Below are 16174 nucleotides of genomic sequence, written 5' to 3'. Positions count from 1 at the left end.
TCATTCCGTTGAAATGGGCAGTTAAGATGGTGTAAGAAAATAAAGTTGTGACATTTGCTTATGTATTATATAGGATAAGGTTCTTTATGAATGTACTTTCAATTTTAAATCAAGATATGATATTTGTTGTCTACACTTAGATTTTTAAGGTGTAATTTTGTTGAAATTTCATATCATATACAAGTGTCCAATGTTATTTAAAAAAAATAGCTTTAATGGAGTACATAATTATACTGTATTTTGGTTCAAAACACAGTGATAGGAAAATGTATATTTGGGTATGTTTGATTGTATCTTAGTGAAAGTGTATATTGTATTCATGATTAAAACAGCACTTTTTTAGTATAAAACCTTTATTTTTAGTATAATTGGGCAATATTTGGGTATATTTTGGCAATATTTGGGTATATTTGGGCAATATTTGGGTATATTTGGGTGTATTTGGGTATATTTGGGTATTTCGTGCTGCCCTAAATTAGGTCACCTAGTCATTCTAAATCATAGCTAACACGAACTGCCAATTGAAAATCAAGCACATAATTAAATAAATACTTATCTACATTATAAATAAAGCATAAAAAATCAATACTTACAGTTTAACCTTGCTAGTACATTTAAATTATCGCTCTGAAATAAACCCTTTCTCTTCCTGAATGGCTGCCTGTTTGTTGATGTTTTTTCATTGGCTTACATTGTCACGTGATCAAATCAACAAAGGTGTGGACTAAGTTATTTCCATTGCAGTTCTGACTTTAATTGTTTTTATCACAATTTAATCCCCGAAAAAAATATGTTGAAACAACTCCAGAATTACCACAAATATTAAAATTATCGAAAACATTAAATGTTATATAAATTGTAAATTAAGGTTTCGCATTTCACCCCTAGATAAAACATAATGGACTCAACCCAAAACAAGCGTCTCTCTCTTTATTTAATGATGTATTTACATGACCATGATCAAACACATAAATCTAGACCAATTGTAAGACGGCCTTACACGTAAACCTATTGTAACAAGAAAAATATTACATACATTCGTATGTAATATAGGTACGATTGCATACTACTTTTTGTGAAGACTTAAAGTTTGCTGCATGAAAGGTATAATGTAAAATGAACATGTCATGAGATATAGCAACGGACCTATTCCTGGTTTTTTTTGTGTAATGTGTATTTTATAACACTTGCAACAATCAATACCAAATGGTTCTATTGCATTTCTATAGTGCTAACAGGTTATAATACTGTTTAGAGATACCATAATATTATAAAAAGTGGAGATGAAAAGACCAGGGTTTTGAGGGCGAAACGTCCAGGGGTGAAACATCCAGGAGGTGTAAAGTCCAAACACCTAGAAGAACTAAACACAGTGTCCATTTATTATTCATTTATTATTTAATCTTATTCTGACAAACACTTACTGTGACAACAGACAACAGTTTAATACAACAGTAAATTAAATATGACTAAAGTGTAACAACATAAAAGGTAGTTGTACAATATAAAGGTCATCATTACACAAATACAACATAAAGGTAGCTAGCAACCGTGGAATTTTTTTTATTTTAAAAGTTTTCACATACAGCTAAAAAAGCAGCAGAGATAATTTAATTTTAAATAAAATTACAATGTCTATTATTTACTTTTAAAAAATCTTTCATTTAAGATATTACATACAGGTTCTGTACACTTGACTAGAGATAGAAAACCATGTTAATTTTAGCAGAAACTCAGTATTTTTGCCTGTATGTTATTGTTTGATCAAGTGTTAATTTCCATATAATATATATATATATATATATATATATATCTGCTGTATAACTGGTTTACTTAATACCTAAACAATTAGAAACAAGAGCTGTAGGTAGGGAAGCAATGCTGGACTATTATTAGTGCTTGACAGTAAAAAGGCCTCGATAATGTAAAATTTTCTTAGTTAACAAGGGAATAATTTTCCTTTAAAACCATGTTACAGTTATAGGCCTTGAAGAGAGTCCTATTATGCTCTCAAAGAAGAGTATAAAATTTCAACTTGTTTCAAAGCTAGATGTCAATAGAATTTGAAAATATCTGAGGTGGTATGCAAACTTAAATGTAAATTCTAAGTCGAAAAAAGGGGCATAATTCTGTCAAAATGCTTAGTACAGTTACCTGCTCCTGTCTACAGGTAAGGGTCATGCTGGTGAATAAGTGCACAAAGTTTCAAAGCCATATGTGAATGGGCTTTGAAAATATTTGAGGTATAACAAAAACTTTATAACGTAAATACTAAGTAAAACAAGAGCCACCGCCGGGCGGGGGCAACGCTCGACTTTTTACTTTTTCTAAACGCAAACATAGAAAGGTTTGAACATATATTAACGTTTCCTTTTTATAAATTTAGTTTGTCTGTCTTGTCACATTAGTTTTCTTTATATATTTTGTATATATATGAATAGAAACATTAAGCATATTTCTAAAAATAGCAACAGTACGCAATTTCTTAAAATAGCAACATGACACAATTTCTCAATATAGAAAAAATGACGCAATTTCTAAAAATACAAAAAATGACATAATTTCTAAAAATAAAAAAGTGATGCAATTTCTAAAAATAGCAACAATGATGCAATTTCTAAAAATTGACGCAATTTCTAAAAATAGAAAAAATGAAGCAATTTCTAAAAAAAGAAAAAAATGACGCAATTTCTAGATATACTAAAATAGAAATTATGACGCAATATCTAAAAATAGAAATTATGACGCAATTTCTAAAAGTAGAAAAAATGACGCAATTTCTAAAAACAGCACCAATGACGCAATTTCTAAAAATAGAAATTATGACGCAATTTCTAAAAATAGAAATTATGACGCAATTTCTAAAAAATGACGCAATTTCTAAAAATAGCACCAATGACGCAATTTCTAAAAATGACGCAATTTCTAAAAATAGAAATTATGACGCAATTTCTAAAAATAGAAAAAATGACGCAATTTCTAAAAATAGCAACAATGACGCAATTTCTAAAAATAGAAATTATGACGCAATTTCTAAAAATAGAAAAAATGACGCAATTTCTAAAAATAGCACCAATGACGCAATTTCTAAAAATAGAAATTATGACGCAATTTCTAAAAATAGAAAAAATGACGCAATTTCTAAAAATAGAAAAAATGACGCAATTTCTAAAAATAGAAATTATGACGCAATTTCTAAAAATAGAAAAAATGACGCAATTTCTAAAAATAGAAATTATGACGCAATTTCTAAAAATAGAAAAAATGACACAATCTCTAAAATTAGAAACAATGACGCATTTTCTAAAAATAGCAACAATGACGCAAATTCTAAAAATAGCACCAATGATGCAATTTCTAAAAACAGAAATTATGACGCAATTTCTAAAAATAGCAAAAATGATGCAATCTCTAAAAATACTAAAAATAGAAATTATGACGCAATTTCTAAAAATAGAAAAAATGACGCAATATCTAAAAATAGCAAAAATGACGCAATTTCTAAAAATAGAAATTATGACGCAATTTCTAAAAATAGAAATTATGACACAATTTCTAAAAATAGAAAAAATGATGCAATCTCTAAAAATACTAAAAATAGAAATTATGACGCAATATCTAAAAATAGAAAAAAATGATGCAATTTCTAAAAATAGAAATTATGATGCAATTTCTAAAAATAGAAAAAATGATGCAATCTCTAAAAATAGAAACAATGACGCATTTCTATAAAAAAAAACCAAAAAAACAATGACCCAATTTCTCTAAATAGAAACAACGACGCAATTCTATAAATAGAAACAATGACGCAATTCTATAAATAGAAACAATGACACAATTTTAGTTATTGTTGTTGTTGTTGTAAATATATATATATAGACACACACACACCAATAAATATTTAAATATGGTCATTTACTGCACAAATCTGAGAAAATTCAGTAATTTAACCTTCAAGGTCAAGGTCATTTAAGAGCCCAAGCAAAGTTGGGTTTGATAAACAACAAGGTCTGGTCCTTAAGAATGTTCTCTAATAATATGAAGTTGATCCCTTCAATAATAGCAAAGTTACAGTCAGTGACCGCCAAAACAATGAAAATTTCAATAATTTGACCTTCAAAGACAATGTCATTAATGTGTGAAGGTCAAGGTCTTCCGGTATATCTTTAACAGTAATCTTTGAAGATTATTATGTTCAAGTTTCAGGACAATCCATTCAAAAATAACAAACTTACAGCCAATAAAAGCCAAAAAAATGAAAATTTCAATAATTTGACCTTCAAAGTCAAGGTCTTTTATGAGTGAAGGTCAAGGTCTGGCTGGTTATTTTTAAGGGATATCCTTAAAGATTATTATGTTCAAGTTTGAAGACAATCCATTCAAAAATAACAAAGTTACAGCCAATAACAGCATGAACAAGCAAAAATTGGACTTTTAACCTTGAAGGTCAAGGTCATTTATGGATGAAGGTCAAGGTTAGTGTGGTCTACTGAAAGGTCTTGTCCCAAGGGTTGTTGTGGCCAAGTATGAAGACAATACACAAAGAAATAAAAAAGTTATGATCCAGGTACAAGTTTTCGGACGGCAACGGCAACGGCAACGGCAATGGCAATACGGCAACGGCAACGGCAACGCCGACCTGACTGTAGCAATACCTCTATTTTTTTTATTAAAACAAAAAAAAATGTTTGGGTGACTACAAAAGCTCTACTTATTTTAATCGAACAGTCAAGCTAAAAATCAAAGAGTGTTGCCAAGCAGCCACAATATATTCCATAATTTTGTTTTAAATTTAAACAAATTTTAAGTGCACAACTGGCTATTTGAATGAACCAGAACTTCACGAGTCGGATATGTCGCCTTGTGAACTATGTAGTTTAGGAGAAATGGCCAGAACAAGAAAATTAACAAAGGGCAATAACTCAAAAAATAAGAAGTGCAGAGCAGCATTTTCTTTGCACTATACTTCTTATCAATAAGATATATCATCCTATGAAGTTTCAAGTCCATAGCTTTTATAATTTATGAAAAATTAATAAAGGGCAATAACTCAAAAATAAGAAATGCAGATTATTGGTTCTTGTACAATGCACATTTTTTTATTGAGATCTATCATCCTATGAAGTTTCATGTCCATAGCTTTTGTACTTTAGGAGAAATGACCTGGACAAAAATAAAATATGAAAATTAACAAAGGACCATAACTCAAAAATTAGGAAGTGCAAAGTACCAGTCCTTGTGCACTGCACTTTTTCTAAATGAGATCTATCATTCTATGAAGTCTAAGTCCATAGGTTTTATAGTTGAAGAGAAATGGCCCAGACAAAATTAAAGTATGAAAAATTAACAAAGGGCAATTATTCAAAAATTAAGAAGTTCAGAGTACTAATTCTTTTGCACTGCACTGCACTTCGGGTTATCATATATTATTTTGTTATAAATTTCCAAATTTTCAGGCATGCAGGAGATTAAGTTCTGAAAGAATTACAATGATATCAAACATACAGAGTCTTTTTAATTTTAATATGTTCTTCCTGTTAAAAATCCTTTTTAACTGAAGGAAATTTTAGTCGCCTAGCTACCATGCAAATTTCTTTGATTTTGATGCTTCTGTTCAGGATTTATGTAAATTTTACAAAGTCATTCTACACTAATATCAACATAAAAAATTAACTCATCTATCATTGTCATAGATAAAATAGTTTTCATATCCTAAAAGTATAAAATATTTAAAACTTGACAGCAAGTACTCAAGCTTATCACTTCACATTTTATGCAGTCATTTTCAATGAGATATAGTCACACAAACAACTTAAACTGTTTATTTATCTTGAAATCAAGACTTTAAAAACTTATAAAGACAGGATTGCAGTTGATCAATTCATAAAATGCATAGGTTCAATGCAATTTTATACTTAAAGTGACATGACAAATGTTGTATTACACAAAACACAATCACATGAAATGTTTTAACATTATGGAAGTAAGTTACTGGTAAGCTGACATAGGCAACCATTAATTAATATGATCCACACACTAGTCAATATAGCATTAGTCCTTATAGCAGCAGGCCTCATGGGTTTTACTATTAAAATGACTTTCAATGGCTTTTTAGATCATCTATAAGCAGTGGGATATTGTGACCATGTCTTGATGACTGTGGGACAATACTGGCAACCTGTTGCATTGTTTCTCTACTTTCCAGAGCATGTTGAGACTGACACTTCCATGAAGTCCTAAAATACATATAAATTAGAAGTTTAAAAAAATTGTATAGGATATAAATAGCACTTAAAATGAAACTTAAAACAAGAATGTCGAACGACACACATATGCCCCCTTTTCTAGCCCTTGACACACATAATTGGTAGTTTTGTTACAGAAACTTGCCATAAATGGGTACATGGAAGTGTTCAATTATGGGAAAAAAGAAAAATAATGGAGACTTTGTGATAAATAGTTTTCAAATGATAATCAGATATTAGAAAACTACAGACCAAAAATCAATAGAGGCCACCAATCAAAATCAGAAATATGATGACCCTGTGACCTTGACCTTTGACCCAAAAATTACTATGGTTCATCCACTAATTATGATTAATCAATATGTGAAATATGACAACTTTGTGATGAATACTTTTCAAGATAATCAGCTAAAACCATTCTGACATTTAAGACCCCTGTGAGCTTGACCTTTAACATAGTGACCCAAAATCAATAGGGGCCATCTACTAGTTATGACCAATCAATATGTGAAATATGACTTCTTTGTGCTTAATATTTTCCAAGATAATCAGCGGAAACCATCTTGAAATTTGAAGCCTCTGTGACCCTGACCTTTACATAGTGACCCCAAAATCAATAGGGACCATCTACTAGTTATGGCCAATCACTATGTGAAAAATTAAAGAGTTTGTGATAAATAGTTTTCAAGATAATCAGCGGAAACCATGTGGTCTATTGACGGACAGATAACATTAGCAAAACAATATACCCCTTTTCTTGGAAGGGGGCATAATTAAGATTATTTTTAACTGAATATTCTTTTCACAACTGAAAAAATACCATGGCATAAAAGAATATTTATACAAGAGGGCCATGATGGCCCTAAGGTCGCTCACCTGTATGTAGGCCTCGGAGCTGGGCCAGTGAGTTTGAACCCCAGGGCTTTTATTTGAACAAACTTGGAAGACACCTATAAGAAGATGATTCATGATATACACACTTATAATGAAAAACAATGATCTGCCGTCCCCTACTCCTGGCAGGGCCAATTTTAACCAAGGGCTTTTATTTGAACAAACTTTGTAGACACTCACTAGAAGATGTTTCATGCTAAATATATTAGCTCTAGCTCTTTGAGTTCTTTAAAAGAAGATTTTTTTAGTTTTTTACTAAATACATATGGGGAAAATCAATGACCCCCTGGGGCGGGGCCAATTTTGACTCCAGGGCTTTTATTTGAACAAACTTGGTAGACACCCATTGGAACATGTTTCATGCTAAATATCTCAGCTCTAGCTCTTTGAGTTCTTTAAAAGAAGATTTTTTAAGTTTTTTACTATATACATATAGGGAAAATCAATGACCCCTGGGGCGGGACCAATTTTGACCCCAGGGCTTTTATTTGAACAAACTTGGTTGACACTCTTTAGAAGATGTTTCATGCTACATATCTTAGCTCTAGCTCTTTTGGTTCTTTAAAAGAAGATTTTTTTAAGTTTTTACTATATGCATATTGGGAAAATCAATGACCCTACTGGGGCAGGGCCAATTTTGACTCCAGGGCGCTTGTTTTTTGAACAAACTTGGTAGACACTCACTAGAAGATGTTTCATGCCAAATATCTAAGCTCTAGCTCTTTGGGTTTTTTTAAAAAAGAAGATAATTAATGTTTTTTCTTTCGGTTTGCCATGGCAACCAGAGTTCTGCATGGAATTAAATTCTTTGAACAATTTTTAAAGGTGACCACCAAAGGAACATTCCTGAGAATTTGGATGAAATTGGCTTAATGGTTTATGAGGAGATGTCAATTAAAGTAAAAGTTCAGAGACGGACGGCCGGAAGGCAGACGGACGGACGCTGGACGAAAAGCGACCACAAAAGCTCAACCTGTCACTTTGTGACAGGTGAGCTAAAAATGTATGGCAAAGGAACACATTTGACATTAAGAAAATTACAAAAAAAAATACCTTTATATTTATAAATATTCTTAATATTTTTTACAATATGCTCATGATAAAATTTCAAAAAATATTATGGCAAACTAACCTGATCCCTCTGCACAAACACAAATCTCATGGAACTTTCTTGGGGTCCTAATATATATTGAACCAACATATTGAGAATAGCTAATTGGGATAGTGCACTTGCTGGGCATAATCCAAAGGGTAGGAGTACTCTACATCAAGAGTGCATGGTAGCGTGCCTTGAAATGTACAGTAGTAAATTTATAAATTATGTATTACTGATATACAGCTTTTAACAATTTATATAACAGATTTTGCTAAAGTCCCAAAGTTTTGCTGCCAATGTAATTCCTTAATATACAGTCGAACTTCGTTTGCTCAAAGTCCGAGGGCCTGTGCAAATTTGTTCAAGAGAATCGGTAGTTCAAGCCAACCGAGGTTGAACTATTATTACATAAACAAAGGCCTCTAGGTTTTCAAACCTACATCGGTCAAATGATAATACGTCAATATAATTGTTTGCAGTACATTCATTTGTTGAATTGTCCTAGTTAGAATTATTATCCTATTGAAACAGTATTAACGGTATACTGTGTTAATCTATATTCATTGCATATTGTAATTGGTTGGGTTCGATTGGGCAATCATTAAAACTGTGAACAATGTTCAAAAATATATTTATATGTTTATTATGAATTTTTATTAAACAATGCATTAATTAAATATTAACAAAAGAACATCTTACAGCAGCATATTTTTGTAGTCATTTCCTAAATAAACACACATACAAGTATCATTCTATAAATAGATTACACTGTTACAATTCACATTACATGAACCACGGTTGTAATTAAAGCCGTCCAGGTAAACGTCATTTATTTATTGACTTTTGGCATTTCAGGGGTTATTTTCTTTTTATTATTACTAAAGACGGCAAATATACAATTTTATCACAACAAACAAATTGGTATCAACACCTTTTAATTTGTATCAGTTAACCTTAATTGCCCTTGTCACCATCACATGGTGTTAAAAACATGTGTCGCGCCTGTCAATTATTTAGAACCTGTCGACATGCAACTTTTGTTGCCTGTTTGTGTTCGACCAAAAAGGTGTGATTTACACTATATTTCTTCTGAAGGGACCAGAGATCAGGTTCGAGAGTTCGAGCCATGGGTGTTCGAGCAATCCGAGGTAGAACAATATATTTTATATAGGAATTTGCCGGGACTTGGGGATGAGTTCGAGCGAAGGGAGGTATTCGAGCGATCCAAGCTCGAGCGAACAAAGTTGAACTGTATGTCCTTTCTAGAAATCTTGTCATAGGGCTATTACTTTTTTTTTATCAAAATATTAGCTAAAATTCAGGCTTATAAAATTCATGAATGTGGTTCTAAGTGTCAACAAACATTTTGATATTTTGATGTGGCATCATATGTTTATACAAACATAGTGCAAATACACAGTGTAACACTATAGATGTGTCAATGAAAAATTTTTCTTTTCTGCTTGAACAGTCTGAATGCAGGATATGTGATTTATAGAATATTATATTAGTGTAGGTCAACTTAACCTTTTACCCCATTAGCATATTGCGAAAATTGGCCGTTTTCATCGAAAAGTCCCTGTAACAAGTTCAAACTGCTGTGTCTATGAAAAATGCTTCAAATTTATATAGTTAGGACATCCTTTAAAAAAATGTTTGTTTGCAGAAACGCGACCGACTCACAAAATTTACCCCTTCTCAAAAAAATTTTTCATGGTCTGGATAAAAAATTTTTTTTTGAATCAGAAAATTATGCCTTGCGCTTTGTTTTCGTTCTTTTAAAGGTTAATAGAAGAAACAAAATGTAGGTCTTATTAAATTAGAATTCAGTTATCAATTAATTAATTGTTACCAGATTATCAAACCATATATTGTCCAGCATTTTGAAATTCCATGTTTACTTATTTATTAATGAATGTTCATAAGCAGTAGATGACCCCTATTATTAATTTCGAAAACTATTTATCACAAAGTCTTCATATTTCAAATACTGATTGGTGATACCTATTAGAGAACCCCTACTGATTTTGGGTCACTTGTTCTCTAATATCTCATTATCTTGAAAACTATTTATCACAAAGTCTTCATTATTTTTCAGTTTTCCATAATTGAACACTTCCATGTACCCATTTATGGCAAGTTTCCATAAAAAAAACCCTACCAATTATGTTAGTCAAGGGCTAGAAAGGGGGGAATCAACATACCTGCACAATGCACTATAACCTTATCTTCCTATGTTCTACATTTGCCAATAACACGCACACTTTACTATCAATCTACCAATGTTCCAAATTTGCCAATATCGACTCTTCAACTCCACAAACAAAGCCAAACCTAAAAAGGGGGAAAAGAACAATAATGAAGGCAAACAATGATAAATAAAGGGACTGTCACAGGAACACAACACCACACATGCCTACTACCAGTTTTTGATGCAATTACTTTTTAACCTAAAAAGATAAGCATATACCTTGCTTTAAGGCTTTTGTGTTTCCAGACATGCTTATTTACAATAAACTTTGCTTCCCAAAATTGGTAAAAAATAGAAACTTAAGATTTTACATTTATCGTTTCGAGCAACCATCAACTAAATCTTTAACAGACTGTTGGATATTTTTTATGCACACCAAATTTTCTTTCTTCAACTTTAAATTTTTCTAGAAAAACAAATGCACATAAAAAATTCAGTAACAATTTCTTGCCAAATATTAAGGCAAATGCATAATTTCTTTTCTTTAATAAGAAAAAGTATTCATCAACAACAAAAGCACACACATGCACAAGCACTATAAATGTTGATAGCAGCTCCAACCAAACCCATGATTTCCACAAAGAAAACAAATTACTTACCTGAACACTTCGCTATATCTGTGCCTCCCAACGCCTTAGTTGTGCCAATACCAATGCTTTTAACTCCATAAACACATCTACACTTAAACTTTTAAAACTTCACAAGTACATTATGCCTAAAAAGGATAAAACAATCTATTAAATCTTAACCACCCAAACGTCCTAAATAGTGCTAAACAAAACATGTGTCACCTTTATATAAAATAACATGTGTCTATTTTCAACCCAACTTTTTGTAACATTTTCCTTTAATCAAGGAAAAAGCATTTCCCCACAATAGCCACGCATGGCAAATCAAATTGAAATAATTTCTTCTTCCACAAATATGAAGGTAAATACCATTTTCACATGTTTAAATCTGATTTCAGGTTCCCCCCTTTTCTAATTTATTGCCCTATTCTTTTCCCACCAAAAAGTCACAGGCACTCCATGCGCCGATGTCACTGACTATACTGCTACCGACTGAAGATAATTATTTATTTTTCCCGAAAAAATCTGTTCCCTCTAGCATTAGTTCTTAAATAAATTCTTAACCAAAATGTCAAATGTTTAACAAATAGTTTTTGTTCTTTTCATTAAATAGGAACAAAAAAATATACCCAAAAACTAATAAGGAAATGCAACTCTAGCATAAAATGGAAGTAATTTGGGCTTCTCATTAGGAAATTGTCATGACATTTCATAGTGTGCTGCAGTGGTTTTCCCCTATACAACTGATACCGGTAAAAAGGCACCGCTCCCAATATAAAATAGACAACTAATTCCCCAATCCATGACCGATAAATCCCCAGGACAACACTGAAAATTCCTCAAAAGAATCATCAAATTTTAAGGTGGACATAAACAGAAATACCATTGTTAAGCGATACTGTATGCAATAAAAACCAAGTATATATATACCACATGAGTGATATTTCCTGAAACATTATTTTTTCCTATTGAACTAAATCAATAAATATTATTATGGTTAAAAATATTAACTTTCTGAGTTTTATCAAAGGATAACCCACCAATTGCAGCCAAAAATAACCAAAAAAATTTTGCCGAAAACTGCAAGCAAAAATCTCAACAATGGAGGTTGCCATTTTTTTCTTAGCTATATCCTGTACTGAACGTACTATTTCTGGAAATCAGTTGCTAACAAAATAATGCCATTTTCTTGGTTATTTTTATGAAAGTAATATATTTTGTATTGAAAATGACTTGTATGGAGCCGAAGTGTGTCACAGATACACTATTACACCTATAGTATGCCCCATTAAATTTCATACAATAATGGAAGTATAAAAAACCATTCACCACCATACATAATAAGATGTCACACCACAAAGATTTTTTTGCATGATGATAAAGTTTTTTTAGGGGAAAAAAGATATATTATATAGAATTATTAACCTCATATTTTCCCCAAATCGACATTTTCCACATATCTTTCCCCTCCCTACCAGCACCCAGCATCTTCCCCTTCCGTAAAAAAAAACCCCTGAATTGTAAAAGGAATAAATTTGTACTGTGCATCAAAACAAGTTTGTTGACATTGATTTCCCATGTGCGTAATTAGATCAAAATGTGTATTAACTGTGAAGAAAGCAATGCATTCCTTGCATATATTTATAGCATATAGGGGTACATTTGTCGTAAATTCAGAATTATTTCCTTATAGAATGCCAATTTCCTGTGCCCACTTCATCTGCTCTTTGCACAACGTACTGTTCAAACTGCATTGGCCGCCAAGGAACAAACAGTGTAAACAACAATTACATTTATTTCCATAAAGATTCAATTTAAAGATCACTATTCAACATTTATTGTCTCAACTTGAACATCTCTTCTTAACAAAGATAATTTCAAGGAACAAACAGTGCAAAAAAACAAGTACCATTATTGTCATAAAAATTCTAGTTAAAGACCAATATTCAACATTTATTGTCGCGACATCTCTTCCTAACAAAGATTATTTCAAACAACACGTACGTGTTCACTGCCAACTTTTCAATTTCTGTTGGTCATGCGATCATACCTTTGAATACTTCTATAGTAATTCACTCCTAAATTTTTTTCATAACAATGTTAACAATCCATACCGAAATAGGTTTCTAATAGAAGGCCGAGTTGACCTGGTCCGAGTTAGTATAACCTGTACGAAATTTTGGCACGGATTCTGGGCGGAATTGGCACGGAATTGACACGGAATCAGTGATTTCTGGGCGGACCAGGAACGGAAACGCAAATTCCGTGTCATTCCGTCTCACAAGAAAAATATTTTGTTCACTTTTCTGGGCGGAAAACTAGAAAAATTCCGGCTGGAATTTTATTTGGAGCAGAATTTATACTTAAACATTTCATCTTGGACAGAATTTTCAACTTTGAAATTTTCTTGGGAAGGAATGCTCTTTACTATGGGTGGAATTCTATATTTAAACATTTTTCTTGAACAGAATTTCACATATAAGATGTCTAAATCATAATTGTTAACTCTTGTTTTTGCACTTGCAGACATTGAAATTTTACCAACTGTACTTATTATTTTTGTTGAAGCATGATACTTGACCAATAATTACAGGTGTATTTTTAGAATAAATAGGGTTATTTTTTAGACATTAAAATATGCCTAAACAATGTTTTTAAATATTGTGGCAAATGATATATTGTCAGACTAATTTAGCAAATCTTTTTTGTACTGAAAAACAACTGTAATAATCTTAGTGTAGAACTTGAAAACATTCACCTCCAAAACAAATGCTTAAGTTTATAAAAAGCAACATTGAAATAAGAATGCTGTTTAAATTTGAATATCAGGACAGCCACAGGACAAGATAGTGTGCTTGCCATTTTAAAACTCTAAGAAATCATGATTTTGTTATAAAAAATAAACAAAAACAAAACAAAAACATTGCATGAAATAATCTCATATAGTATGCCCTTTTAATCTATATAGAATTGATCAGCCAATTTATGCCCAATAATTGCTTTCATTTAGGTAAATAAATACTACAATATATGTCCACTGAGATTTTACACTACACAGATCAGAGCTCTGATAAAACTCAACTGACCAGCAGTTTCCCACCATCTTAAACTCTTTGCATGACTAATTTACTCCACTGGTCATTCCAACAGATCAGGCTGTTCCATTGAATTATTTTGGGGAGAGATAACATTATAAATTTCATATGCAGAATTTGTGAAGGACATCGCAATTTTTTTTTTGTTCAGAAATTTGTAATGATTTTTAAATTCTATATATATATCTATTTGTTACTTGAATTTTTGTTACATTCAATGAATGGAGGTTGAGATGATGAGTAAATTAACCCTGTTTTACATAATGATTGACCTGTCCATGGAGTTATACAGTTGTGAATTTTGAATTCTAAGATATCTGGGTCAGCAAAAAGAGTGCAAATAACAGAGAATGTACTTAATATTTTAACAATTTTGGAGATATACTTTTGTTTAAGATCTCAAAGTGTTTTAGTATTGGTATGATAAATAAGTGTGAAAACATGGGACAAGGAGATGAACAACATAATCAGGTAATTATAAACCTTTAGTTACATTAATGCTGAAACAAGTTTTATATCAAACTATCAATGGTAGCAAACTAAAATTTGTAACAAGAGGTCAATGTTGTTTTTATATTTTCAACTTCATACATTTGTTTTTTTCTGATAATTGTTTTAAATCTTTATTACATGTTTAATGACTGTAAAATATAAATTATTCAATGATTCTATATAACGATTGTGTGTATTGTATAAATTAATAGCATGTAGTAGATCTTTTTCATTTCCTGGAAATTAAACAAATTAAGTCAATTTGATTAAATAGGAATAAATGGTACAAATTCAGAAGTTTTGTACAGCTGAACAGGGTCATCATAATCATTTATTATTTTACATGTATGTGTTGTGTTTCCAATGGAACAATCTAAAATTACATTTTACACTCATATTTTTCAGACTGGGAGTTAAGTGCTGACTGTGAGATGCAAGGTGTTTCAATAAAGATGTGCAGTATTAATCCTGAAAAGGTATATTTTTAAATCTCAATACTTTACTATTCAACATCTTTCCTTGAAAAAATACATAACCAGTAATAAATAGTGTCACAAATAAAGCAGTTAATTAATTCTTATACAGAGCAATTCTTAAACACTTGTGCACTGAAATAACATACTGCGTAAGCTTTAGTATTTTTGAATATGCATCAGCACTGTTAATATTTAATACTGTTGAAACATAAAATTTGATATTATCAAAAAAATATGAAATATAACTGCATATAATTATGCAATCAAACATAATTCATTACTACATTTTTGTTTAATTAATTATTAATTTTATTATTAAAGGTGAGCACAACCACAAGAAGTTCTTGGAAAACACAGGCAGTGGACTTAAAACAGACATCAATTAAAGAAATAGTAATTTAAATAATCAGAAACATTTGAAACAAATTTATGATTGAAACACTCTCAGCAAAAAAATTGCAAAAAAAACAAAGTGTTGGATTCTAAGAAAACCAGTACCTACCAAAACCTGCAGGTAGAAAAAAACTGTTTGTGTTATAGTGAATGTATGGTATTCTATTCTGTATTTGGACTAAAGGATATGTATTAAATTTTGTGAAAGAAAATTTAATGTGATACATTATTGATATTTTTATCCCAAAAAAATGTGATCATGTTAAACTCTGATACATTATTGATAATTTATCCCAAAAAAATGTGATCATGTTAAACTCATAAAAATTCTGCCCCCATGAATTCTGTCCCAGAATTCCGCCCAGAATTTTGTTTGACAATTCCGTTCCAAAATTCCGTTCCGAAATTCCGCCCGAGATTCCGCTTCAAAATTCCGCCCCAAGATTCCGCTTCAAAATTACGCCCCAAGATTCCGCTTCAAAATTCCGCCCCAACTCATTTGCATATTTCGTCCCAATTCCGCCCAGAATCCGTCCCGTTTCCGCCTGGAATCCGGCCGGAATCCGTGCCAAAAGCAAATGGTTTAACACTTGTATATTTGGGGGAGAATTTAAATTTCTGGGCAGAATCTGCCATTGAATTCCGCCTCATTTTCCGTGCAGA

The 16174-nt window shown here is 31.3% G+C and overlaps 2 long non-coding RNA genes across 2 annotated transcripts; one reads left to right on the top strand and one right to left on the bottom strand.

Annotated features, from left to right (window-relative positions):
- Window positions 1-4788: 4788 nt before the first annotated feature.
- Window positions 4789-11168, bottom strand: LOC132748935 (uncharacterized). Its single transcript, XR_009628337.1, has 4 exons — window positions 11086-11168; window positions 10440-10569; window positions 8272-8428; window positions 4789-6236 (listed from the first exon to the last, which is right to left on the bottom strand). It is a non-coding gene; the product is annotated as an uncharacterized LOC132748935 (long non-coding RNA).
- A 2877-nt stretch (window positions 11169-14045) lies between these two features.
- On the top strand, window positions 14046-15647 carry LOC132748932 (uncharacterized). The gene is made up of 3 exons (XR_009628336.1): window positions 14046-14621; window positions 15048-15118; window positions 15440-15647. It is a non-coding gene; the product is annotated as an uncharacterized LOC132748932 (long non-coding RNA).
- Window positions 15648-16174: the final 527 nt, after the last annotated feature.

The sequence above is a fragment of the Ruditapes philippinarum genome, unplaced genomic scaffold (assembly GCF_026571515.1).
Source record: "Ruditapes philippinarum isolate M1 unplaced genomic scaffold, ASM2657151v2 ctg2584_1_1_1_1, whole genome shotgun sequence".
NCBI lineage: Eukaryota > Metazoa > Mollusca > Bivalvia > Venerida > Veneridae > Ruditapes > Ruditapes philippinarum.
The sequence above is the reverse complement of the archived record's forward strand: the minus strand, read 5'-3'. Positions and strand labels throughout refer to the sequence as shown.